Source organism: Porites lutea, chromosome 2, assembly GCF_958299795.1.
Source record: "Porites lutea chromosome 2, jaPorLute2.1, whole genome shotgun sequence".
Lineage (NCBI taxonomy): Eukaryota > Metazoa > Cnidaria > Anthozoa > Scleractinia > Poritidae > Porites > Porites lutea.
The window spans coordinates 36,881,934-36,906,223 of record NC_133202.1 but is presented as its reverse complement, the minus strand read 5'-3'; the positions used below and the strand labels follow the sequence as shown (position 1 = coordinate 36,906,223).

At 39.0% G+C, this 24,290-nt stretch overlaps 2 long non-coding RNA genes and 1 pseudogene across 2 annotated transcripts; 1 reads left to right on the top strand and 2 right to left on the bottom strand.

The window, feature by feature from the left end:
- Positions 1-135: 135 nt before the first annotated feature.
- Positions 136-24,195, bottom strand: LOC140926954 (uncharacterized). The gene is made up of 7 exons (XR_012164508.1): positions 24,115-24,195; positions 23,965-24,032; positions 23,225-23,366; positions 22,487-23,081; positions 22,343-22,410; positions 20,838-20,960; positions 136-274 (listed from the first exon to the last, which is right to left on the bottom strand). It is a non-coding gene; the product is annotated as an uncharacterized lncRNA (long non-coding RNA).
- LOC140928516 (uncharacterized) lies at positions 5,416-7,524 on the bottom strand. The gene is made up of 2 exons (XR_012164650.1): positions 7,075-7,524; positions 5,416-5,886 (listed from the first exon to the last, which is right to left on the bottom strand). It is a non-coding gene; the product is annotated as an uncharacterized lncRNA (long non-coding RNA).
- On the top strand, positions 15,016-16,215 carry LOC140928332 (uncharacterized; annotated as a pseudogene).
- Positions 24,196-24,290: the final 95 nt, after the last annotated feature.

Here is a 24,290-nt window from a genome sequence, read left to right as displayed (position 1 = left end):
TGCTGTTGTTGTAGTCACGCTGAGTCAGAAAAACCAAACCAAGAATACCATACGCTTCTTCTTCAGCAGCTTTATCTCCCCGAAGTTTGGCAGTAGCGAGTACTGTGCTGTAGAAGTTTTCCACGTCCCTAGCATCCCCCGCAGAAAGATTTATTGTATCACCAAAACTGCTCCTCGTTCCTTCCCCAACATCGCTTGCCAGTAAATCGTCTATTATTTCCATGGGGTGTTTTTTCAAGGACAAATTCTTTGATGGTTGACATGAGGCAATCACCTGTAAAATTGACTTGCTTTGAGATGAAATCTTAGTGAAACATACCGCGTAAACTTTAAGTTAGTAAGTGTGTTAGAGACATGTCTCTATCTTAATGTCTTTCTTGATCCTTTCGTATTTAAATGAATATCATGTGCTTACTTACGTCACTAAGTATTCAGTTATTACTACTTGAACAAGTGTTTATTTGTTAGGATTTAACTTATCGGTGAGAATGAACAGTTTGCCTGGAGCCAGACTTAATTGAGCTTAAAAGCTGATCTGACATTTACATGATACTTATGCCGTGCTGGTATGTCAGGCTAGTTCAGGAACTTCAAGTTATTTTAATCTAATTATATTTTTCAGTTACTTCTAAGCGCGCCCGCCTTTCTTATAGCATTTTGTTAGGTGTTGTCACGTTGTAAGTAGCACTTCCGGGAATTGTCATAAGACGTCTGTATATGACCGGAAGGGGACTTATGTCAACTATGCTACCAATGCCGTAATCAATGTTTTAGAATTAAAGGTCTTGAAAGAAAAAAAAAACCTTTGTTCATAACATTACTTCCTCTAAACTTAAGGAATCCTGAATTGAAAGCCTTTGTAAGAACATAAGTTGTTAAAAACTTCCTTACGACCATTGACCTTAAAGTAAAGAGCTATTTTAGCTTTAAATAGAGGTATGCCATTTGCAAACAAATCTGGTTACAGTAAATGACCTAATTGACGCCCCCTCAAAAGAACGCCTTTTGTCTAATAAATGCCTCTTTAAGCGGTCAAGTTTGTAATAGACGCCCCTAAAAAACGCGCCCCCTATCTGAAGACGCCCCCCCCCAACCCATGACAATTACTCCAATCAGTTTCTTGCTTGAATAACAAAGGTTAGTGCATTGCATCCTGTTCAATGTAGGTTCAGAGAAAGGATAGGTTAACAATCACAGCACAATGACCCAGAATGAGGAATCTGACATCAGGGTTGAGATTTGAAAGAGCCATGTGGATCTCTAGATGGCCAGCCTTTTCAAAATGGATAGATCAGATATTTTGCTATTGATCAACTCTACAGTGATTTTTCTCCGAGAGCATATTAGAAGCTTCCATTAGCTCCCATTGCTATAGAAATTGAAAACCTATCGATGCCCGAAAATATGGTTATGACGTCAGCGTACGACCGTCCACCCACCCGACCGCAGAGGCTTTGTGGGTAGGGGTGTTGAGATTCTGAAACAGAAGGGAAGGGTGAGTCCAATACATGAGCAGCTGGCGTTTATCTTGGTGAAAGTTAACTAGTTCACTTTCAGGCAGCCAATGGAGTTGTTCTAGTAAAAATCTTGAAGTTCCTTCTGTTCGATTTGCGACAAAAAACTTAAAAAATACATTTTTAGTTTAGTAACGTTCATGCACCAATCTGGTCTCAGATTGGGCAAGGTGAATTCACAGGTGGATTCATGGATAAAAACTTACCTATGCATCATCTTGAAGTTTGCTTACCGAGAACTAAACGGCCTTTGTGCAATTTGAGTTTTAAACTTTTCGCGTTCTTTCAATGCTGCCAACGCTTGAAATAGATTTCTTTAAATCAAATACTCAAAATCTGGTTTGCTAGTTTGATTATTTATGTGCGGTTGAGGAAAGCGTCGCATAAACGGGATTCATAGATGGCTGCATTTTGAATTTATGCAGGCTTTTACAGCAAGGTGTGTTTTTGACCTCATTTTCTGCTTTTCTAGAGCTTCATCTAAGGTGAGATTGATATTTATTGTTTTTCTGTATGATTCGATTTTGTTTATTATCTCCGGCGTAATTATGCATGTTTTGAAGATTTGAGACTCACTGTGCATGGCCTCCTGATATCAAGTTAAAAATGCACATGCTCTTGCTTTACCAAATAAACCTTTTTTCTGGTGGCCAATAGAAGAACGTCAAGTTGTATACAATACTCAGTTGCCGTCTCTTTTATTAAAAAAAGCTTTGAGCAAAAGTGTTGCTTCGAGGTACTTTCATCAAGTATTAGCCATATTCAGTATTAACACTGGACGAAAAAATGGATTTACTAGGGTAGCCAAATTACAGCAAATGTGTAGCAAATACCACATTTGCACAATTTTGCGCAAGAGCAAAGACTGATATTGCACTAGATTTGCTATCCGTAGCAATGACGGTAAATGCCACATTTGCACAACATTTACATCTTGGTGCAAAGATAATGGGCAGCCATGGATTTGAGGGTCATTTGCAGATGGTTCAAATGTGTAGGCAAATATGTTTCTTTGAACTATATTTGCACATTACGCAAATGATAGCGCAAATCTGCTGTTTTGCACAGCTTTTGCTTTAGATATAAAAGCATGTAAACCTGTTATTTTCAGAACTTTTACGCGGCTTTGCAAATGTGAGCGAAGTATCTAATTTGAACAATGTTTGCTTGGGTTATCTTGGGTGATCAAATTTTCATAATTAAACCAGATTGCTTTGAATAGCAAATGTAACTAAACTCTTTGTATTAAACATGTTTGCTCACGAAGCAAATGTTAGCAAACCTAAACTTTGAACAAATTTTCTAGGGTGTGCAAATTTGATCAAACACAGAATTTTGCTTGTAGCGGCAAATGTGGTCAAAAGTCAAGTTTTGAACAAAGTTGCTTAAGCAGCAAATCTAATCAAACTGTTACTATTGTACAATTTTTCGCTCAGGTAGCAAATGTAATCAAATTCTGACTTTAATTTGGTTGGCAAATGTCATCAAACCCATAAAATTGAGCATGTTTTCTCAAGTAGCAAATGCAACTTCGAAGGTTTAAACGAATTTGCTTGGGTTGCAGCAAATGCGATAAAATTTTTAAATTATTTTTAATTATAGCCTGAAATTCATCCGATTGCTTCGAGTCGTTTTCTCCTCTCAACAACGTCTGAATCGACGGGCCGTTAATGCCGTCCAGTGACGTCACTCACTACCCGAAAACCGGGTAGTGATTTTGATTGGTTGATTGTCTAAACATTCGCATAATTATGTATAATTATGAAAAATTTTAGCGGGATTGTTGCTTGATATTCAGCGGATGCATCCTTTCGTTTCGTTCAAACATTGCGATAAGCTTAGTCTTTATCTTAAACAGCAAAATTGTCCTTGTCTTCGAAACTGAAATGCTAAATTGAACTGCGAATGAAGAATCATTGCGGAGAGTCGGTAGGTTTTTCATTCAGAGCCGCTTTGTGGTTTCGGCGGCCGTTGATCATGATTTTGTTTACGCGAAGTTTTCTGAGATTAATGTTATAATTCGACCTTCTAGCTATTTTTACCGTCAAGTGCAATGATTCTGTTAGCTTTTCTTTCTTGTCTCCTTGTTTTTTTTCTTCGTTAAGGACCAAATAGCTTCTTTAGAATTAAAGCAAATCATTGTGTTTTTTAACTAAGTGTTCCGTGTGTGTGTTTATTTCAGTCATTGCGTGATTGCGACCGAGTTTGATTTACAGATTTAGTACAACCGGTTCAGAGTTGTACCGCATGTAGTTGATAGTTTGAGCGTTAAATATGAATTAGGATCGAAAAAATAAAAGCAGTTCTTGATCTGTATCATGCAGACATTTCCAAACGATATTTCTCGGTTTGCCACTTGAAAATTTTGCATGAATTAAAGCAAAGGTCAAGGCGTAGTGACGTCACTGGACGGCATTAACGACCGGTCGATTCAGACGTTACTGAGGGAGTAATAACGACTCGAAGTAATCGGATGAAATTCAGGCTATTTTAATTATAACATGGCTCACTTCAGGTTCCTAACAAGTGGCCATAATTAATCTTGAAGTTTATAGCTTCAAACTTTAAAGTTACGGAAAGAAATTCTAGCAGTGATCTCCCATTAATGTTCAAATGATTTATTCCATAAACCAAAGTAGCTTACACATTATAACAGACTTTACAAACTACAGTATACAGCTGTACATACAGCTCTTCATATTAATTCCCAATTTTACAGTTCGTTGATGTTTACTTGTCTCCACTCTATGCTCTATCACATCATTACTAACTATTAATATTATAAGGAAATTGTTCTTCATCTAAATGTGTAAGATATTCTACATACAGCTGCAGGTGTTTCAGAGTTGCCTCAAACCTATTTCAGTTGTTTAGGTTTTTGCAACTCAGAAACAGGTTAAAAATCCTTTTACCCTTAGCTTGGACCAATATTTACTTATGACAAGACTATTTCTTACTTAAACTTTTGCATCTAAGGACAAAATCCTGTTCCAACTCAATGTAACCCTCAAGACACCCATTTTAATAAATAATTAGTATTTTTGTATTAATTGCTATTTACAGATTAAACAAAATTTGATTCTGGTGGCATTTTTTTCTTTAGGCTCTATGAGAATGAAAGGCCTAATTCTTGCTACCAGTTTCCAATTTTTGCTGGTATAACAACTGGGTTATAGCATTTAGCAAACTAAGAAATAGTTTAGGTACATGTAGCTATTCAAATTCAGATCAGACTTCTTTAACTTCATTTTTGTTGCTAATGGTTCCTGTATAGTATTGGATATGCTCTTAGAGGAAGTACCAGCCGGAGCTTCTAGTACTTGCCCTGTTCTAAGAAAATTGAGGGTCATTAAAGTAATGACCAGCTGTAAGTATTCCACAGCATGTCAACGTTACCATTGTCACTGTAGTTGGTCCCAATGAAAGAAGCTAATAATTATTTTAAATTCAGTATACACGTACAAGTAGTACAAAAGGTTGACCTGGCTAGCCTGCAAAATAACTACACGGCTGTCTCTCAATACTCTTTTTCTTGAGTCATGTTGCAATCCTTTGCAAAATTCCATACTAAATCATGACAAAAAGCAGGATGTGCCTAAATTTGTGTTGTTTTTTGTTCAAGCAGGTCAGTTGCAATTGCTGTAATCGGTACACATGTACTGTGAAGTGGTGCCTGCAGAACTCAAATGCCTGCAGATAAGCAAATAGATTTAAAAGAAACATTTGTACATTAATTGGCCTTTTTAACCTGCTGACTGGTACATTACTTGCAAACAATAGCCAAAGGATTCTAATGAAAAATTTATCACATCAACCAATTTGATCTACCTGCCACCAGAATTCTCAGGACAAATCAACACCATCAGGATTTGTACTGTTTACACAGATTTATCTTTTTCTAAAAAACAGTGTCATAAACAGAGAGTGATTAAAGGATTACTGTATTTGCAGAGCTACATGTACATGTACCTGTAAGTATGACCAGTCATAAATAATCTGGAATTTTTTTAAGAGCATTGGATTAACTTATATTTCCTTATCACAAAGCAAATTCAGGAGCATTATCTGGTGCCTCCTGCTCTGAGGAGAAGCCATTCCTCCTTCCTATTGTCATTGAGTAATGACCGGATTACATGTGACTGTTTCAATTTTACTTTACTGTTCAGCTAGGCAAAGAGGTTTTTACAAGCTAAGTTGTTGACTCCTCCATGCTAGAGGCCTCCTGCAAAGCACTTTTCTCGGATTTGTCATCTCCTTGGTTGTATTGCCTTGCTCTGAAGACATGTACTCCACATTATACAAGCTTTGAACTTACAACAATCCTTCTTCGAAATAGAGGTTGACTGGAAAAGGGTTGTCTCTTTAGCTTTTTCTGCAACAAACAGAAATTATACATAATTGAGACCATCAATATTGAAACTAAAGCTGTAGATGGTTGTCATGAAAAATACTATTGTCCTTTTCTGTCTAAATATTCTAGCCTTTTATAGCATAAAGGTTGCTATTAGATATTACATGTATTATTAAAGGCTGCAGTCACAGTAGGTGACTAAACTTACTTATTTCCTGAGTTAACTGATATCAAAATTAACTAGTTTAAACAAATTGCTGGCTCGTAACTTTCATGTCTCAAATCTAACCCCAACCGGTCATCATAATTCTGATTACACTGTACCTGTTAAAACTAAGACCTTCTTTGAGCAAAAAACAAAATGAAAAAATGAATGCGAGAAACCCTTTTGTAACAAGACAATTGACTCCAGGTAAATCATTGTATTAATTTTATAGTGAGTGTCCCACTACATCACTACCATAACAACATTGTTGACATATTACTTAAAACTTCATGGACCTGCTTCTTCTGCAATATTGCCATCACTTACAGTGTATCTTGGGAACAAAAGTTTAATTATACTATAATTGCCTCATATGAGGGAATCCAAGATAGTTTTAGATTCTGGATTCCACGCTGCGGATTCCGGAACCTTTTTCAGTGGATTACTTGGTTTCTGGATTCCAATTGTTTGACCTGTATTTCAGGTTTCAAAGCTCAGAATTTAGGATTCCACAACAAAAATTGCCCAAATTCTGGATTCCATAAGCAAAAATTTCCCGGATTCCAGAATCCCTTATCGGATGAATTTCAGGCTATTACATGGGATGATCATAAAAAAAAAAAAATCAGTGAAAGCAGGGTACCATGATCTTAATTCTAGCTACCCCTTGTTTTCAGCACCATGGCAGTCACTGCCTTTACTCCCCTTTTAAATTTTGGAAAAGCCTTTGGAGAAAGTAGGCACTAGAGGATAAGGTTATTTTTGGCCTTAGTGGGGAATTAACACTTGCTTCAATTCTTATTAAATTTCCAATACCATTTATCTGAAGAGAACAACCAAATAAAAGATTACAGTATTTTTTAAAACAACAGGACAAATAAAGTTTCAGGAGTAGGCCAGGGGTGAGTCCTTGTTGATTACTGAATATTGGGAATGCAAATGTAGGTATTCTCAAATAGCATCATTAATGGCTTAACAGTAACAATGAACTTTCTTATACTTACTGAGCATTTCTTTTACTCCCGATTAGTTGCTCCCTCAGCATTTGTTTGTCCTTGCATTTCTCCTGCCTCTTCTTAGTTTTACAATGTCTGCTAACAGCATCTATGTACTAAGTACTAACGGCTGCTTTTCTTGGATCCACTCGTTACTACTTGATCGTCGCCGAGGGAGCTATCTAGATGTCTTTCATGGTGGATAAGTACAATTTCCTTTTCGTCGAACGGTCTATAAGTATGCAGTTCCCTCGAGGTCGAGCGATTATTTTATAAGTTCTTCGAGGACACATTCGTGCGATAAATTCGAACAAATAAGACTGGCCGATTCCTCCATACTCGACAGTCAACCCCACAGAGAAGGAAAATTCGAAAACTCTTGATAAATATGGCGTTAAACGTATGAAGTAAAAGCTGATGGCAAATCGATGGCAATGGAACGTGGTAACGGTCGACGAAATTTGGATTTCAATTGTTGTGCCTCGTTCTCGAACGCTTATGCAGACTGTCGCTGACCAGCACCATTGAGGCGCAAGTGCTTGGGAAATCGGGCGCGCGGTCTTTTGACGATTTTGCGGGAGGAAGAGATTGCCTATGTTGGTGGATTTTTTCTAAAGGATATTCGAAATTTAAAAGGTAAAGTCGATGTATTTTGCTTTGTATATCGTGCTTCTACTGCCACATCTATGTTATAACCGGGAATAAACTACATTTGCATCCATACATGAATGTGCACGCGTGTCGCGTGCGTATGATAGTGATCCAGCTGAAAAAAGCCTTGTTGAAAAATTTAAGTGGTGTTAAGTCAGCAAAATATGTAGTTATGCAATGTTAAAATGCTAATTTATTGGTATTTGGCAGAAGTAGCTCAATATTAATTGCTTGAGTAATTTATACTTCCTCTGGCGCTATATTGACATATTGAGCGTAATACCCGTACATGTACCAGTGATTTTGACAGGGGTAGGGTGGGGCCTTTATTTTATATGCGTTACTGTCATTTTTTTCTGTTTTGTTTTGTCATGTTTTCATATACTAGGTTGTTTTGTTTATAATAATTTATGATGATACAGCTGTACAATGTAAGCTGAGTCCAAAGGTCAAAAATGCTAAAATGTGCCACATGTGTATTTATAATGTCCTTAAAGATAATGGCAACACAAATAACAAAATTTATTTAATTTCACAATATTTTCAATAAAGGTAGAATTACCAGTTATTTTTAGTGGGGTTAGTGTTTTTTTTTGTACATTTGTTTCAGATTTTTCCTTGAGTGGTACAGGAGTTATTTCCAATGTTCTTGAAATTGAGTTGCATCACCTGAACTCTCCAAAAGATAAAGAGATCAATGAAATACAGGTTCAACATGGGGAAGCTGTTTGTGGTCTGTGCATGAAGAAATGCTACAGGGGTATTCCAGTGGGTGTCAATTTATTTACAGTAATCATTTTTCCTCTTCACAAGATAACAGAAGTGAAGGTTATATACTGAATGCTCCCATCCATCAATACCCCATCTGTTTGGGGTAAATGTCACAAAAAAGAAACCTCACGTGTACTTCCTTGTGTTATATTTTTAGCATCTTTACAATATTATTTTTCTTGCACTTTGTGCCGTGCCCTGCTAAGTAAATCCATGTCCCTTTCACAGTGTTCTGCAGGGAACATAATGTACTGAAATTGTGTGAAGCTATAGAAAAATTGCACTCGTAGAGGTTTCCCCACAGAGATATAAAGAGTGACAACATTATTCTTACAGAGGTAAACAATATGTACCACCCAATGCTCACTGATTTGCGAAAGGCTATCTTGCTATCGGATGCCCTTTCAAAACAGCAGTCCATGACTGCTCACTAGCACTGACATATAGATTCAGAAATATGCCTCAGATATTATGTTTTCACTTGGCATTAATAAGTCATGGCAAAAGTTAGTGGCAAAGTGAAAGTAGAAAGTCATTTTGTGGAAGGGCAAAGAAAATGCCTTCAGACAGATCCAAAGTTGAGATTTACTGTTTCATGTCTTCTGTCACTGCTCAAAACAAATTTTTTACTGGAACCTTTTTTCTGTCAAGCAATTATAGAATATCGTATTCCTATTTAAAAAGGAAAATCAAAAAGTTATCTTACTGTGTGAATTCCTATACTAAATAAATCTATGAAAATTTGACTCATTTAGTGAAAAGGGTATAAAAATATTGAAGGTGTAAACCCCGTTGGTCTAAGAAGTTTAGGTTTACGTGAAGAAATGCACCATGTTAATGTTGTTGAGTGAAGGCTGATATAAATCTCGCCAGTCTGTTTGAGCAGTTTAAAAAGACAAATCATATTGAACTCAAAATCAGGGTTGTAAAGAGCAGCAAAGAAATTATTCGTTCATGTCTGTGCTGAGTTTCTATTCACAAAATATATGAAATACAAAGCAATTTCACCATTTGTTGTAGTATTGGCTGTTGGGCTTTCAAAATGTGGTTATTTTTAGGAGGCTCACCATCAAGATAGCGGTAAGAACAAAATTGTCAGTTTTGATGTAAAGTTTCTTGAATAAATGGCCATGAGGAAATTGTGTACAAGTGAATAATCTCAACCCTGACTTTGAAATGCACAGAACTTTTTTTTTTGGACCAAATTTAAGGTACTGTGGGTGGCCTTGTTATTGTTAGCTTTTTAATAATAATATTATGATGTAGAAAAAATACAGTAAATTAATGATCTGACTACTGGACCTTTGTCCAGTAGATTTGTTGTGGTGTATTTACTTTATGTAAAGGGGAGGTAGTGTGGGCCCTCTGTAACTATATACAACAGTTACTGTGTCATTTCGAATTTTTAGTTTTAGTAATTGGAGATCCCTGCCCATTGTGCGACCCTAGGCTTTACTATTATCAAATGACAGAAGAGGAATGCAACACATACCCAGGTTATGTACCATTGACTCACTTCGAAGTGGTTATGTGATTTAGAATTGGACCCTAAAAAAGACCGGGGCCCAGTTGTTCCAAAGACCGATTAGCACTAACCCAGGGTTAGATTTTAACCCTGCGTTTCTTTTTTCTTTTAATCAAAAGCATTTTGTCAGATAATTTTCTCTTTTCTTTTTTAAGTATCAAATCACCAAATTGTACGCAAAAGGAATTATTCAAATGAATTTGTTTTTGAAACTTTCATATCTGAGTTCATATTTCGTATGAACCTTTAGTGTATTACTTGTATAATAAAGGGCAGGAAGTGTGGGCCCTCGATCTGTACGGTATAGAACAGTTACTGTATGATTTTGAATTTCTAGTTTTAGTACTCGGACATCCTTGCCCGTTGTACGACCCTAGGCTTTATTATTATCAAATGACGGAAGAGGAATGCAACACATTCCCAGGTTGTGTATCATTGACTCACTTCAAAGTGGTTATGTGATTTAGAATTATTGGACCCTAAAAAAGACCGGGGCCCAGTTGTTCCAAAGACCGATTAGCACTGACCCAGGGTTAGATTTTAACCCGCGTTTTTTTTCCTTTTAATCAAAAGCATTTTGTCAGATAATTTGTTCTTTTCTTTTTTACGTATCCAGTCACCAAATTGTAGACAAAAGGAATTCAAATCAATTTGTTTTTGAAACTTTCATATCTGAGTTCATATTTCGTATGAACCTTGGGTTATCTTAACCCAGCTTTGAACAACCAAGCCTGGAAGGATAAATGCTGCATGTTAATTTCTTTCACCGCCTTAGTTTTTTCTTTATAGCTTTAAACTTTTCATGATCCAAGGCCAACTCAGAGCTCCTGTAACCCAATAGGGGTCTGTTCATTTTTTATGGGGAGGGGGGGGGGAGGCTTTGTCGGGTGGGATTTGACCGATAGCTCCTGTATATGAAGACCCTCTCTTCATCAGAATTTTTTTGGGAAGCCACAACCCCGCTCCTTGTATCCCAAGATCAAATAACCAGGATTCAGGTGGATTTTAGCCAGCAAAAATGTTATGACTTTTTTGGATTGAATGGGTAGCACTTAATGAACAGTAAAAGTCAAAATCAACAAAAAAATCAGTGAAACCCAAACTCAGGGTTGCAAACAACAGAGTAAGAAAAATTAGCCTTTCATAAATTTGTTGGCTGAGTTAATGTTCAAATAAAATTGTGAGCAGTTTCACCATATTTTGTTGTAGTATTGGCTGTTGGGTTTTCAAAATGTGGTCATTTTTAGGAAGCCTACCATCGAGATGCGGTCATCTCTAGGTGGGCAGTCAAAACTACAACAAATACCGGTTAAAGTTAAATTGTTGGTTTTAATTTGAATTAAGTTTGTTGGTTAAATGACCATGAGGAAATTGTGTACAAGTGAATAATCACAACCCTGAGTTTGAAATCCACAAAACTTTTTATTTTGGACCAAATTTGATTCGTTCTGTAAAAAGACTAACAGAAGAAATTTGTGACTGTAAAATTGTCAAAAAAAGTAGCTGGTTTCTGATTACTTTATATTAAAATGACAGTGCATATAAAACAGTTAACAGGAAAGATGCATGTAGGGGGTTGGACCTCTGGGCAGAGTCTCACAGCGTGTACAAAATTTTATTGTAACAATGTAATGTTACAGTTGAGATTGGAAATTTACTTTAGTCACAAAACGAATCAAACATATAGGAAATGTCACATGCACATCACCTTTGACTGTCAGCAAATGTTATGCAGTTCACTATATTTGCTCCCTCTGCAAATATGGATAATTATAATACAAATGTTCAAATTTATGATACAGCCAAATGTGTAGAAATTTATTGTTTTTGCTCTCAAGGCAAATACGAGTAAACCACATGCAAAAGTGTTCTTTTGGTATCCTGGAAAAACAAGAGCAAACACCAGTGCAAATTAGGGGTTTTACAATATTTTTGCCTGCATTTGAAGTACAGTGAAAACTGTCATTTTTGCAAAGGATGTAAATTTGAGACTTTTGAGTAAATTGGTGGAAATGTTGAAGATTTGCCCATGCTGCAAATATGTATCAAAATTGTATCAAACCATTACATTTACTTGACTTTTGCGTATCAATACCTATCTAGCAAATATATGTATTTGCCCACACTTTAGCTGACAGCGCAAATGTAATGCAAATTTGGAGCTCCAAATTTACCACATATTTGCACCTTTCGCAAACATTAGTAAATCCGTTTTTTCGTCCAGTGTAATTAACGCGAACGAAGCCGGCTGAAAATAAAAAATCACCAGGAAACTACTACCTGCCTTTCTTGTTCTATTGAATTGTTATTAATGTTTTTATTCATTGCCAGTCAAGAGTTTTGCAGTGTGCTACTTCTTTTCCATAATTTGTGCCCTGAATACCGCTTATAAATGAAGCTTTATGCGTCTGTTTCCTTTTTTTCTATCCTCACCGAAAAAAAGTATCTAGATGTAAATTTAAAAGAGTTTTCGTTTTAGCTACCTCTATACAGAATTATAACCAAAATCAGCTCGTCGTAACGCAAGACCAAATGGTCGGTCTTTATTACCGTGGTTAGCCACTGAACGACCCGCCACCATTTTTTGCCTGGTTTGTCCTTAGTACTAGGATCTTCCTATTTCTCAGCTAAGAAGATCCTAGTACTAGGAAGATCCTAGCCCTAGGGATAAGTTAAACCTTTTGCATGTAAATCGACTGCATATGGCGCCAGGATGATGGCGCCTTCTAGGATCTTCCTCCCTCCATGTAAACATACAGCCCCTTATCAGAAATCAAAATTGAAATCACTAGCCTGATTACCCCTGAATTGTATGACACGAACCCTTATTACCAATTAATTGTGTCAATAACAAAGCGCCAAAATTCTAGCCCAACCAGCCAAAACCGGTCGTGAATTCCTCCTCTCCTCCCCTGGAACGTGTTTGCCCTCCAGTGTTTCTCAAGGCTTCAGGATAGGTTGACCTATCGTAATCCGTCTACTGAGCATGTATTTGGTGGTTTTTAGGGGATAGTAGACGAAAGCGATTTCACCCTCAATGGTGAAAGGTATCTATTTGTAGTGTCATTACCATACATGGGATTGTATTGTGTAGATTAGGAATCCCGGATGAGCGAGCACGAGGTTGTCAGATAGGTGTAGTAAGTATGGAGAAAGAACGTCAGTTGTCTTTACTCCGGACTTCTTGCATTGATATAAAGCACCTTTACATTGGCGGTCAGGATTCTCGGAACAAACAAGTGGGTGGTTCTATACGATAGTCAAAACCGAAGAACACGTGAAATATGGCCGCAGCACTACCTACATTCCCGGAGTTTGACGTAACCCATACCAGCACACAAGCTGCTAGATGGAAGGAATGGCTTTCGAGATTCCGCAATCTCGTCGTCGCGATGAACGTCACAGACAAGAAAAGGAAGCGAGCATTGTTGCTCCATTACGCCGGCGAACCCACAAACGAAACTTTTGACACCTTACCTGATACCACACCGGGCGAGAGTGAAGAAACGTTCGCGAAAGCCTTACAAGCTCTGACAAATTACTTCACTCCCAGACAGAACCGTGAGTACGAGATTTATGTTTTCCGTCAGGCTAAGCAAGAGTCAAACGAGAGCATTTCAGCCTTCCACAAGAGGCTAAGGCAACTAGCAGTAACCTGTGAGTTTGCAGACGTCGACCGCGAGATCAAGACACGTATTGTTCAAAGTTGTAGTTCCCACAAGCTTCGACAAAGGCGGTCGAGAACCCCTCGTAATTTCTTACGCAACTGTTAGATGCCGGAAAGCCATGGAGCTGTCACAAAAACAGGCCGCTAACAAAGAAGAGAGTTAAACCGTAAACACCTTCCGGATCTACACGTTGAAGAACGACTGTACCTGGGTGTTGTTCTTGATGGCACACCCTTTCCTTCAATGACCATGTGGACTATGTGAGGAGGAAGCTTTCTAAGATAACCGGAATGTTCTCTAGAATAAGACCTTCACTTACGCTAGAAGCTGCAAATAGACTCTATAAAGCCTTGGTCCTCCCGGTTCTAGATTATTGTGATGCTGTGTGGCATTAATGTGGACAAGGAAACAGTGACAAGATTGAACGACTATAAAAGACGAGAGGATCGTCTACTTCAAAGCTTCCTCAAAACTATCAACTGATCAAATTATTACCAAACTAGGCTTGGAACCTAACAGAAGACGGACACACATTTTAAGATTTGTTAATGAGTGCATTGCAAATAGAGTTCCTAGATACCTTTGTAATTATTTTAACGTAAGAAACTGTGACCTTCACCACCACAAAACTAGAAATAATAATGACCTTATTTTACAAAAAGTTAACTTAGAATGCACCAAGCGCGCTTTTTTCTACAAAGGTGAAAAATTTTTAATAATTCTCAGAATTTATAACTATTCGAATCTTCCTTTTAATGTAACTATTTTATATAATTGTAATTTATATAATTGTTTATATCCATATCTTTAATCTTTTTTTTCTTTTAAATTTTTTACAGGACCTGCATTGATAACAGTTTTCTCTTAAAACTGACGCAGCAATCCTGTATAAATATGTTTAAATTATTATTATCTCGTGACCATCGCCGCGTGACTTCCGGTTGCGTGACTGCTTGTCAGTTGAGCGTCCGCCATCTTTGTTTGTACCTGCTTTGGCGTCCCATCTCCGTTTATTTCGATAGCCAACTTGTAGATCCGGAAATCAAGTGATAAGTGCTGAAATTGCAGTGGAGACTTCCAACATCCCGGAGGAAAACGTCCTGTCCCGCTTATCAAGCCACTTGCAGTGGTTGTTGCAAGTTAAACCTCTTTAAAGCAGTGTGCAGGTCCAAAGGAAAAGGGAATAGTCAAAACAAACGTCGTCCCACAGTGAACAAAGTGCGCGAGGACGAAACAAGTGACGAAGGTGAAGTGTACACGTTCTCTCTGAGCACTAAGAACCTGAAGGATTAGCCCCTCTTCAAGATCAAGGTACATGACATGCCAGTAACGATTATGGCTGACTCTGGAGCGAGCATAAATATCCTGGATGAAAAGGAATACCGCAGGTTACACAATTGTCCCAAGCTTGAACCGAGCAGTGTGAAAAGTTACGGCTACCAGTTCCCCTTCGCGCCCTTGGAAAATTCAGTACCAAGCTTGAGTCGGAGACGAAGAAGATGCACGCCAGGTTCTATGTGGTGAAGGGATCCAGTGGCTCCCTGCTCAGCTGGAAGACTTTGCAAGAGCTTAATCTATGTCAGACAGTTCAGCAAGTCAAAATCCTACCGTCGAAACTGGAAGCAGAAACACCCTCGGGTCTATTAGCAAAATACGAGGACATGTTTCACGGGCTAGGCAAACTTAAGAACTATCAGATAAAGTTGCACATCGACGAAGAGGTATCATCCGTCGCGCAGCCGCACAGAGGAGTCCCACTCCATGTTCGTAGGCAGCTAGAGGAGCAGCTACGGCGCGACGAAGAGTTAGGCGTGATATAGCGTATCGAAGGCCCTACGCCATGGGTGTCCCCAATCGTGGTTGCACGTAAACCGAAATCTCCAGGCAAGGTACGTGGGTACGTTGACATGCGCCAGGCGAATAAGGCAGTCAAACGTGAACGTCATGTCACCCCCACCGTGAAAGAGATGACCGGAGACTTAAATGGGGCCAGAGGTTTCAGCAACTAGACCTCAATCAGGGCTACAATCTGCTTGAACTGGCACCTGTATCCAGGTACATCACCACCTTCAGCACACACATGGGTCTCATGAGGTACAAACGTCTCAACTTTGGCATTTCAAGCGCCGCTGAGTTCTTGCAGAATGTAATCCGCGAGACGCTTGAGGGTATTGATGGCGCAATCAACATGAGTGACGACATACTAGTTTTTGGAAAGAACACGACCATAACCTGAAGGCCGTGTTCCAGCGACTTAGAGAGAAAGGTCTGACCCTGAACAAGAGCAAGTGCAAGTTCAGAAAAGACAGGTTGGAATTCTTTGGATACGTGTTCTCCAAAGACAGCATCTCGCCAGACCCGAAGCAAGTTGCAGATGTCGTCAATCGTCAGACACCATCAACAGCATCCGAGTTACGCAGCCTTCTGGGAATGACAAACTACTATTCAAGGTTCATCCCTGACTACGCTACCATGACAGCTTCTGCGCAAGCTCACCCACAAGGACCAACCGTGGTGTTGGACAGAAGAACATGACTACGCAGTCAGCCAACTGAAAGAAGCAGTTGTAAGCGCTGCCTTCACTGCCTACTCTGATCCAGAGAAGGTTACAGAGATATCTGTTGATGCAAGTCCAGTTGGCGTGGCAGCCATCCTCCCGCAAGTGGACCCGAAAACCGAGGAAAGTCATGTTATCACCTATGCAAGTCGCTCTTTTACAGCAACCGAACAGCCAAACAGAGCTGGAAGCCCTCGCTGTAGTTTGGGCTTGTGAACATTTACACCTGTACATTTACGGGAAACCGGTGACAGTCTACACTGATCACAAGCCCCTAGCGTCTATCTATGGCAATCCGAGTTCCAAGCCGCCTGCAAGAATCGAGAAATGGGCTCTACGACTTCACCCGTACCGGATGACATTCAAGTATCGAAGAGGAGAAGTTAATCCCGCAGACTACCTAACGCGTCACCCAGCCAAGCATGGGGCTGAAACGAGCCGCAGCAGAAAGTCGCAGAGGAGTACGTCAGCTACCTCGTAACCTCTTCTACTCCCAAAGCCTTGAAGACACAAGAAAACGAGACAGCCACTCAGGATAACGCAACTTTGCAAGCCGTAGCGGTTGGCACTATGAAATCAGACTTCCCTGCGTCGATGCCGTTGAGTTTCGCCTTCTCGAGAGGTTGAAGGATGAACTTACCGTAAGCGCGTCTGGCATCTTTATTTTACATGGAACCCGCATAGTCGTCCCGAAGAGTCTACAAGAACACATAGTCAACCTCGCACACGGAGGCTACCAAGGGCTCGTGAAGACTAAATCACTGTTACGAGAGAAAGTTTGGTTCCCGAACATTGATAAGCTGGTAGAAAGCAAGGTGAAGTCATGCAAAACCTGCCTAGCTGCCACCCCTGAGTGCAAGAGAGAACCCTTGCAGATGTCACTCCCAGCAGCGCCTTGGAAAGAAATTAGTGTTGACTTTGCTGACATCCCAAACAAAGAGTGCCTCCTTCTGATTACTGACGACTACTCCAGGTACCCAGTGGTGGAAACTGTGAAATCGATAAGAAGCATGTGGAGACCAAGCGGTACATTAAGCCGTCGGCTATCAAAGGAGGCGACGATGTACTGGTCAAGAGAGACTAGACAAAGAAGAAAGGAGACACACCGTATAACCCGATACCACAGACTGTCGTCAAGGCCAAAGGGTCTTGGTCACTGCAGAAAATGTTGAAGAAATAACTATTACGAGAAATTTTTCGTTCTTTAAGAGCGTGCCCGACTTCAAGACCCCCACAGTCGCAGCTCAATGGTACGCCCGCGAGACGCTACCCCCAGGGTGCGCGAGAGCGCCCAACCAAGTTTGCTGACTATGTTCTGGAATTATAGTGGACTCTTCTATAAGGAATTTTCTGTTACTCTATTCCGCATTCAGTTAGGTTTACTTTTGGGGATGTTCATATTCTTCGTTTGATTCATAGTTGTTTACCCTCGGTGTGCGGAATGCTCTCTAAAGTGGAGAGGGATGTAGTCTCGTTACCATATATGGGACTGTATTGTGTAGACTAGGAATCCCGGATGAGCGAGCACGGGGTTGTCAGATCGGTGTAGTAAGCATGGGGAATAAACGTCTGTTATCTTTACTCAGGACCCCTTGATATAAAGCACCTTTACACTATTTTCAACAAAATGGCTGCCACGCATTCACAACCCTTCGCATTTCAAGTTACAAATACGCCGTTTAAAGACATCGGGGAAAGGGAAAGTTAAAAGAATGCTCAGTTTTGTTTTTGTGGATTGAAATATCTTTTGTAAATAACAAAAACATTATCTGTGGTACAATACATCGTCACTACAATTCTCCAGATCAAATCATATCTTATTTCAAAGAAACCATCAAAAAACTTATAACTGCTCTTTAAGGACCCTAATAACGGCAACAAAATCGTGAAAGAACCTTCTCAGATTCCTAATATTCTACATGGACATTTTGCTTCTGGGGAAAATAGCTAGCTGGCACAATTCCACCTCCACAACAATATTATCTAAACTATGTTATTCAATGCAAATCTCCAACTTCATCTTTTCTATTCCAATCCGTTACGCTCGACGAAGTAAAACTCTCCTTACCAAACAACAAATCTTATAGTCTATGATCATCTCCCATAAAGTTATTAAAGTGTGTAAGTAGTATCATAGCTCCCATTCTCTCAGAAATATTTAATATCTCAGTAACATCAGAAAAATACCCTTTTAAGCTTAATTTGTACAAAATAACTCTAATATTCTGCACACCTATATCGTTATTATCTAACTCTATTAGAATTTTTGAAAAGATCATGTACCACAGAATAAAAGATTATATTGACAAACATAACTTATTGTATTTCTCCCAGTATGACTTTCGTAAAGGCACTCGACTCAATATGCAATGCTAGACATTTTAAACTCAATACTTAACAATTATTCGCCGAAAGCGAAGTTAATATTGTTGTATAATCCCCGAGACGAAGTCGAGGGGATTATTCAACGATATTAACTGAGCCTGAGGTGAATAACTGTTTTAGTATATTCACACGAAGTGGTCTCAACAGAATCAGAAAGGAAACCATTAAAAAACGATTAGTTTGATTGACTGGTGAATTCATGCGTGAACACGAAGCCGTAAACAATGCGTAAAAGTTAGATCTTTACAGTATCTTCAAACATGGCAAATGATAGTTTTAATCTTTTTGTATCGAGTTTTGTAAGATTTAGCATCAACGGTTTAAAAGAAAACGCCGAAAATTTAAATTACTACCCAAATTACTTTTCTGAGAAGAAAAGTAGAGCTTTATTTGTTTCTGTTAACTCACCGTGAATGAAAAAGTTTTCTTTCTCGCTTCTTGCAAATGCTGTCAACAGCGGCTCAATCAAGGTGAGCGTTGTTTATCTCCAAAGTTCTTTGGCTGTTTAACTTGCTGGCACGTACAATTTTCCAAAATATTTGCCTTCCTCTTTTCTCCATGAATTATCTTCTATTTATAGACAAAATTGGTCTTGCGAGAAAATCCCGACATCACAAAACAGTGACAAAGCGACCTCGTTTTCCTCTGTAGTGGTAAACATAGCTTTGAGCATACAAAAAGTCAGCTACAGTAAACCACTTCACAATAAATCACGCTGTTTAAACACCATGAAGTCTTTTCTTGCGTTCGAAGTCATCAGCACTTGGATATTCATGTATTTTCAAAACGGCTTTACTATGAAACTTTGGCAAAACACCCAGCTCACGACCGCGATTATGTTCTGCTTTATATTCACCGTCTAGCGCGGTGAATATAACGTCATAGTCCGAGATAGCTAACCAATCAGATTTCTTGAATTAACAAGATCACTGAGTGTGTATATACTAAAATCAAATATGAATCAAGGGCTTTTCTCTAGTGGAGTCTTCATAAACTTCAAGAAAGCTTTTGATATTGTCGATCATAACATTTTGCTTGACAAACTAAGCCACTATGGCTTTCGTGGAATAAATAAAGACTGGTTCTCCTCGTATTTCAATAATCGTATGCAACCGACCCAGATCGGACCGCACATATCAAAGAAAGCCAACGCTACTTGAGGTGTTCCCCAAGGATCTTCCCTTGGCCCATCGCTTGTTTATTGCATGTAAACGACTTACATCATTGCTCGAATAAACTTAGGTTTTATCTCTTCGCAGATGGTACTAATATGCTTTATGCTGATAAAAACTTAAAGTTCTTAGAAAATGCAGTAAAGATTGAATTACCTACCCTCTGCGAATGGTAAACATCCAAAAAGTTAACTTTCAATACTACAAAAACTAACTTGGTAATATTTCATGTTTAGCAAAAAAGAGTCACATTCCGACGAGAAAAATGGAATGTTACTCTAGAGTCCAAAAATTATATTGAATATCTTGGTGCGTTGGTTGATAAAAATCTTACTTGGAAATATCACATTGATGCTATCACCGCAAAAATCAGTAAAACCATTGGTCAGGGGACTTATATTTCAGAGCTACGGCACTCCATAAAACGTATACTTTTATATATTTACTACACGTTAATCCATCTTCACCTAGGGTCTTGCTGTCTAACTCCCCCGGCGTCTATTAGATCATTTACGGTAGATATATCTATGCTACTATTTTACATGTTTAAAATTTTCGCTTGCCTCATCGCCCACTCTGAGGGTTGCTTTCCACTGTCGCGTAATTTTTACGTGCGTACGTGCGTAAAATTTCCGTTCGCAAATACAAAAATAGAGGCAATGCATGAACGGTCGCTCGTAACCGTAAAAGTTCAACCTCACTCAACTTCCAATTAAGCTCAACACTTTATAGCTTGCCTCTATTTTATTTACGTGATTCAAATTTTTGTGCATGAACGTGCGTAGCCAAAAACGCGTCAGTGGAAATCAACCTTAACGGAGAAAAGAGGGTAGGCGCACGTCAAGAGAGGTAAGTAGTTTTAAAATCCAGTTGTTTGAGTCAGAACATGAGAGACTGGGTGCGGGTGTTGAAGAGGAAGCAGAAGAAACAATTTTTCAGGTACGATGTGATCCCCTTCGAATCAAGTACTGACCTTTAGAAATGTTTGTACTTTATCGTTTATCACATATCCAGCTCGTATGTTATGTACACCAACCACTTACCGGCTCTTTCACAGTGTTAGCTTCTGACTTCTTTGGAATCTCCTTTTGCTTTTCCGGGAGCTTATGTTCAACATTCACAGATGACCTCCTTATTTCCAAGAGCGCTTTGTTAAAATTTTCAATCTCAGGATGGTCAAGTTCAACAAGAAGGTTTTAGAAAGTCGCCAACAATGGACTTGTGTTTGAGCTACGGATAATAGGTTCTTAAACCTGATTAAAAACCTATATAACATAAGGTATTTATTCTTTCAACTGATAAAGTGAGTACACATTCCTTTTATCCTAGTTAGCTTTGAAGGAGGGACAAAAACAGCCTGCGCTGCCTTTGATTATCCCTGGGTGGCGCACACCTATCCGAAATTTATTGGAGTACCCCTCAACGGTAAATAAACGAGGTTGAGACAGTGAGATTCCTACCTGAAACGCATTTCCGACAAGTACAGCCTTTGCGAAGTCAGATGAAATATACAAGATATATATTGTTCACAAGTAGCCATTACGACACCTAGAGGAGGATGATGAGGTTATCCTTATATTGAGATCTATCCTCACAGGTAACCCACCTAGTCCAGGAAAGGTTGGCCACACCAACGGGTTCTACGTCCCCCACTCTTTTCGGACAGTGGTGTGGGTTCTTTTACGTCCAAAAAGAATCGCAGATACGTGAAAGTGCTGTGAGACGGGACCTGCGATGTCTCGTCCTTATTCGAGGTCTAACCGTTTGCAGATGTCATTACAAAGGCGCGTTCTTCTCAGTTATTTAAAGACCCTGAGTGTTGGTCTGGCTGGGGTTTGAACCCGCGATCTCCCGCTAAGCAGACCGGCGCTCTCCCAACTGAGCTAACCAGGCGATTAAAAAAACAAAAAAAACAAATATCCCTTCATCTCTGTTTTGCTAAGTTTTAAAGCTAATGGTCAGAATCGCTCAATTTCCTCTCTTAAATACTTCCACTTAGAAATTCGTCACCGAAAAGATCCCTTGATCACTAAAAACAATTCGAAACGTAACTCGAAGTTCAACTCGAATTCCATCTCGAAAGTCAAACTCGAACTCGAATCCAAACTGAAACTGACATGATTCCCTTCTCCCAAGAGTCCGCAATCGCACGAGAGCAAAGGTGTACAAACTGAAGTAAGCTACATTCTAAACCTAGATATTAGCTGGCGGCAGTTGTAGCAGTTATGACACTAGTATTAGTGGCTTTGGCAACCTCATTTACCGAAAGGTGAAAGAAAAAACAACAACAACAACAACAACAAAAACATTGACCTAGTAAAAAGTAAAATACGTAATAATTGTGCGGTCAGGTTTTTGTATTTGCTCTTCTAGATAGATAACCTGACCACACACGCTTTCTCTTTTTTCGAGTATTTCAGCGAACAAGTAATTTGTCTACTGCGTTACGGCTTAATGATCACCCCCAGGTTTTATCTTTGTACGCGCTTTCGACCATCTCTAAAAAGAAAATCGAAGGTTGGTGAACTGGCTAAAAAAGAAAGGATACGGGTAGTCCCTTGTCACACCAGCTGATGGCTTCTTTAAATTGCTTCAACTTCAAACAGGCTTTCGCTCCTAGTGAAAAAAGTCGAATCATTTGAAATGAAAAAGACAGATAAGCTTCAGATTGTCAACTGAGATTTAATTTCACCTCTGATAATCGCCTTGAGATAATATGGTTGTAGTGCTGTCGCAGCTTTTACGTCACACAGACAATCTTGGTAATTCCCTGAAAAAAATTATACCCACATTGAAAAGAATAATCTTCCATAAAAGTAAAGTACTATTTACTCGAAAAGGCCTCCGCTTTAAATTTATGTTTTGTCGATGCGTCGCTTAACTGAAGTGAAAATATCAAGGCACATAAAATAGACAAACGGGTTCCAGGAACTCAGACTTCAGTTGTTTCCGAGCAATCAAATATGATTCGCCACTATCCACTTAGCGGCGGGGTTAAGTTTCTCGACTGAGATCTCCCACTGTTACTCTCTTAATATGAAAAGAGGCCACGCCCCATAACACTTCACCTCGACAACATCAATAGGACCAATAGAGACAGTGTCTTTACGTAAAGGATACTTTACCCAGGTGATAGTGGGCTGATGCCCTGTTGTTGTACAATTTGGCATTCAGATCCTCATCCTTGCATTTCACTTCTATTCCCTCTGTGTACAAGCAGATGGCCTTGACAAAATCATCTTTATGAAATGCAGCATTGCCCAAATTCTTTCGGGTCTTTGCAATTGCTGAAATAATAATACAAACTAAATTTTGTTCTTCTTGTAAGTTAATGAGCCAAGGCTAAAAAAACGTTCCTGAACGAAGAGTTCATCTACCGGATGTAAAGATCTTGGTTAAAAGGTAGGATTTCTGTTTGGGTTTCACTTACATGTGCAATCAAGAGGTTTTGGTTGGGTTCGTGGATCGCCCTGTGCTTTTTCTGCTTTGTCTCCTTCAAGTGTCGGAAGCGTTTCGCTTTCTCTGTAAGAGCGACTCTTTATCTCTAAGAGATCCTGCTTGTCTGGATCAATCTTACAAGTGTAAAGATGTTTAAAAAAATTTGTGTTCGAAGCTTAGAACCTAAATGGCGACAGAGATCGTAGTTCTGACAGTCTAAGCAGCATTAGTAGGAGTAATCATAAACACTTAATGACTGGTCACGAGGGAAAAAAAATTACACTTTCCCGAGGGACCAGTCTTTAAGTGATTTGTTATATAGATGGAAATTTTGAAGCTGGAAATTCATCAGCAGCGGTCATCGGTCAACATTCGCGGGTAAAATTGCATTGTTACCCTCTGACGCTATAGATTTTTTGCAATGTTGCCCGCTTGGAGATTTTGGCGGGAAACAGTTTCATTGTTAGTTTTCATGAGACCCCGAAGTAAGCAGTGAGACCGCGCACTGTTGAGAAGAAATTTCCAACTGTATAACAATAGTCCTTATTGTACATATACACTACTGCGTTTTGTTTAAGCTGCTAATAACCTTTCTCCAACAGGTAACGTATTTAAACCAACCCGGCTTTATTTATTAAAGCCAATTTAGAGAAGATTGTATACTGTCCCATTCGAAATAAAGGAAGTAATAATATTGCAGTGTCAAATTTGTGTTCTTCTAAGAAAGGATACGGCCAGTCCCTTTTCACACCAGATGATGGCTTCTTCAAATTGCTTCAACTTTACACAGGCGTTCGCTCCTATTGAAAAAAAGTTCGACTCATTTAAAATGACAACGTAAGATTAAGTTTCGGATTTTCACATTTACGTAGTCATTTTTACCTCTAATAATCGCCTTGAGATAAGACGGTTGTAGTGTTGTTGCAGCTTTTACGTCACTTAGACAATCATGGTAATTTCCTGAAAAAGATTGAATCTTTTATACCGATATTCTTAAGAAATGATACTTATAATTAGGAAGAGTGGATTACCATACACATTTATATACATAAAATTTG